Source organism: Silene latifolia, chromosome 11 (assembly GCF_048544455.1).
Source record: "Silene latifolia isolate original U9 population chromosome 11, ASM4854445v1, whole genome shotgun sequence".
In the NCBI taxonomy this organism is placed as follows: domain Eukaryota; kingdom Viridiplantae; phylum Streptophyta; class Magnoliopsida; order Caryophyllales; family Caryophyllaceae; genus Silene; species Silene latifolia.
Window position 1 is genome coordinate 28,927,430 of NC_133536.1, and position 4,634 is coordinate 28,932,063.

At 36.3% G+C, this 4,634-nt stretch overlaps 1 non-coding gene across 1 annotated transcript; it reads left to right on the forward strand.

Moving 5' to 3' along the window:
• Positions 1–2,155: 2,155 nt before the first annotated feature.
• On the forward strand, positions 2,156–2,262 carry LOC141615600 (small nucleolar RNA R71). Its single transcript, XR_012530014.1, has one exon. It is a non-coding gene; the product is annotated as a small nucleolar RNA R71 (small nucleolar RNA).
• Positions 2,263–4,634: the final 2,372 nt, after the last annotated feature.

Genomic DNA, 4,634 nt, shown 5'->3' on the forward strand with positions numbered 1-4,634 from the left:
ATCATGATGATCACATGTTTAAATCTCATTTTTAAGAATACGTAAGGGATGATTCATTTTATAGCCAACTGATCAACATTAATCGGTAACGATTGGCTTGCTAGAGTTTGACGTTACTGTCGTGGGACGGTGGTGGTCAGTTGATCCCTTAAGGTCACACCTAAAGGATGATGCCCTAATCTGTAAAATTGATTAATTGTATGACGATACAAGTTAATCAATTCCTTAAAATTGAACAATTCAATTTGTGAGAGAGAATATTGATATCTTATTGTAATGGGATTAAATAAGATTTATTTTAGTAATTGAAATACTTTATTACTAAAATTGTTTATTGTTTGAGAAACAATAGAGATAAGAATGAATGGTTAATTATAATTACAAGATGTTGTGAATTATAATTATATGACCCATTTTATTTATGTGATCAAGTATCACTAGTCAATTTGTTGTATGTAATTTAATTAATTTATAAAATGATATTTATGTGATAAATATGCATTAAATTAATTAATAACATGTAACATACTACATGTGACATATTGTGTGACAAATGACAAATTGACAAAATAAAATGGAGGTCCATTTTACTCATATGACCGAAAAATTGGAGGGATAATAGTGGATTGTGGGTCGTATTATTTTATGTGATAAATAATATATTATTATGGCTATTGTAGACTAGCCTTAAAAGCCTACACTACCTCTTACATACCTATTGACTTGAGAAGAACAAAAGGTAAATAAAAGACCATGCATTGTCTTTCACATGCTCCCTCCACCGGTTGTATGCATTAAGAGGAGAGAATTTTATTCTCTTATTTTTGAAGTATTCATTCAATATGCAAAACCTTCTCCTCTCTCATATATTTTCTTGTTCATCTTTCTCTAAAACTAGAGAAATGATGATTAAATTTGTTCAATCACATTACTAATATTATTAGTGTAATATATGAGTATTAGTAATCAATTTTAAGGTAAACTACTAAACAAATATCTAGCACATATTATTTAGTAGAGATAAGGGATAATCTTGGGTGCAATCAAGAGGAGTGACTTCTACACTTGAAGTTTTTGGAGGATCATTCCATTACTCATCATAGCTCAAGAACAAGTGAAGGTAGGAGACCTTACTTGTGCCCATAAACCGAAATATTCAATGTAAGGAACCGGTTTTCCTTTACACTTATTTATATGTTTTGCATGCATAAGATCCTTAAGTTTTTATGACTAAAACTTTAAAACAAAATATGTGATATGTAAAATATGATTTCCAACATCCCCTTAGGACCTTGGTTGTTGAAATTGGACCCTTGCCCTTACTCTTGAAAACCTTGAACAAACTCTTGACCAAACCCTTGGTTAGCTTGGTTACCTTTATTTCCTTGATAGAAGCTTTGGTTGTTTTTGTTACCCCCAAAATCTTGGTACCCTTGATATTGGTTCCCAAAATTTTGGTGTTGGTTGTTGTTTGGCCATTGGTTTTGATTGCCATAATTATTTGTTTGATTTTGGTATACACCTCTAGGTTGCGAAAACCCGGGTGGATTGGTGTTTTGCACTTGTGGTTGGAGGTGTTGCGGGTTTTGGACATTGGTGCTTTTGTAGCTAAAATTGGGGTGGTTCTTCAAACCGGATGGTAGTAATTGGAGTTCGGGTTATAAATATTTGGGGGGTTGTATGGTGGCCTTGGTGGCCTCATGTTGTTGTTGTAGGTTTGAAAGGCGTTGGCATCTTGAACATTAACATCAAATCCCACATTATAGGCATTGTTGGCACATACATCTAAAGTATGTCTGTTTCCTCCACATAATTCACAAGAAGAATTTGGAATTACCTCTTCCATGGGTGGACCATGGGAGGCACTAGCTTGGTGCACTTGATTCCTTTGCATTTGCTCAAGTTTCTTGGTAAGAAGATCCAGCTTGGCATTTGTCTCAGCATTTGAACTAGAAGAGTCTTCCTTGGGATAGGGGCTATTCCTCCTCAACATTTTGGCCCTTGAACCATAGTTTGACTCCGATTCCACCCTCTTTTTAATAACAGTCGTGCCCTCGTCATCACCCAAATGATCGAATCCCCCTCCTACGGAGGCATTCACCATTTGCTTGGTTCTTGGTAGCAAAAGAAATTTTGGGTAATGTACCAAGCCGGTATTCCATGCTGAGGACAACTAGCAATTAAATCTTGGTACCTATCCCATGCCTCAACCAAGGACTCCCCATCTTGTTTTTGGAATATATGGATCTCATTCCGGAGCATATCGGTCTTGGATGATGGGTAATACTTGGCTAGGAACACCTTGGATAAGGCATCCCATGTAGTAAATGTGTTCGGAGGATGCACATTTAACCAACGATCCGCTTTATCTCTTAGAGAAAATGGAAACAATATCAACCTCAATGTGTCTTCGGACACTTCTGATGAGTCATAATTATATACATACTTATGCCTCCCCTTAATTACTTTTGATACGGTTTTCGTGCTAATTATATTAAATAGATGCCTTTTATGTTATAATGTTGTTACTTCCGCTATTTGATGTTTAATGCAGGAATGATGCATTTGGGGACCAAAGGAATGAAATGGGCATCGCGGAGTGGGCATGAAGGAATACACTAAGTATAGCACGGGAATCCATAAGAATGAAGGAAGAGAAGTTAAGAAGACAACACGAAGAAAAGAGCTGAATCAGAGTGGTGCCTCGATAAACTACACCAAGGGTCGACCGAGGAAGCTATGTACTCGATCGAGTGGCCATAGGCTCGATCGAGGAACCGATTGTTTCCAACTTTTCCACAATTTTCTTAAGTCGGTTATGTTTTACTATAAATACCCAATTCGTACCCTAAGTTTATTTACACTTTGTTTTACCTAGGGACGTATAGCTACTCTAAAAACTCCCTTAGAATACCCTTAGATTAGTTTTTATTAGTTTTGCTTCGAATCTATTTCTCTTTAATTAGGGAACTTCGTTAATATTTCTTTAGTATTTATTAATTCAAGTTCTATTTCATTCAATTATTTTGTTCATCTTATTATGCCTTTAATCATGTTGTTTAATAATCTTATTGTTGTTATTCCCTTTATCATGAGTAGCTAATTTCACAATCTAGGGAGAATGAGGATCTAGGTTGTTAGAAAAGGAATTATTAACTGATAGTTAAAATTGTTTATTAATTGTTCTTCAGTTTATTGTTCTTCATCTAGTCAGTTAATTACTGGCCAGGGTTAATTGACTAGTATAGCGAATTGAGACTTTCACCGACTGGGTTAGAATCAATATAGGCTGTGATAACTGAATATAGATAATTTAATGATAGCGACTGCATGTTAAATTAGATCTAAAGGGATATTGAATCGACCGATCATATAACCTTAAACAACATAATTAGCTCTATCAATGAATTAAATCATACCCCATATAACTACCTAATGAACCTAATCCCTAGACCTTTTAATATATTTGATATCGTCTTATTTACCTTGCAATTAGTTATTAGAAATTAAACAAACAAAACCTCCTTGAAATTGTTACTTTAAGACAAATCTAATATTAGCAAATAGATTATTACCGCCTCCCTATGGATTCGATACCTGACTTACCACTAGCTATTTTTTAGTACTAAGCTAGGATTTATTTTGATTAAGGCCAAACGACTGAAAATAACCTTATCAAATTTGGCGCCGTTGCCGGGGAGGCAACTTTTTTTCTGTTTGTTTTTGTTTATTTTTGTCTTTTGTCTCAGGGAGCATCAGTTCCTTGAGACAGTTTGGTATTTTCTCATTGTTTTCGTGTATGCCCATTGCCCAGGTCTCACAGGTCAGAGATTGTACCTTTTGATCCCGAGCCAGAGAAGACTTTTCGGTACAGACGAAACTTTCAAAGAGAAGTAAGTCAGGTGGAAGGCTTGAGTACACTTGACTACGAGCGGTTTACTTTCGCAGAAGATTTGTCCTTTGAAGAGGACACACTTATTTCTGCACCCGTTACTCCTACAACATTGAAGATGCCGACCTTGGCAAGCCATTCCAAACCCACCGTTGATTCCATTCCTAAAGGCTTCAATCTCCCTACCACTGATAAAGGGACTTTTGAGATCAAACCTTCTTATATAAGCCTAGTAGAGAGAAATCTATTTGGAGGAAAAGCTGGAGCGGACCCCGCCAAGCACATGGAGAAATTTGTCACTTATTGTTGTTCTATTCCTTTGACAGCTGGGGTAACTCAAGATCAAGTCAAGCAGACTCTCTTTCCTTTCTCTCTGAAAGATGATACAACAGAGTGGCTACGTGACTTGGATATGGAGACCGACGCAATCACTAACTGGACTTCACTAGCTCTTGCATTCTACAAGAGGTATTTTCCACCGTAGAAGACAAATGCTCTTAGAAGCCAGATTACGAGTTTTAGATAAGGTCCTACTGAAGATATTAATGAAGCTTGGGTTCATTTCAAAAGACTAGCTCGATCCGTCCCCAACATGGCTTCCAGATTTGGTTTCTTTGCAACCAATTTTACAACGAGCTGTATGACAATCACAGAGCTTTGCTTGATTTCACTGCCAATGGGGGTTCCAGGATAATACTAATGACGGTAATGCTTGGAATTTTATTGATCATATAGCTACTCA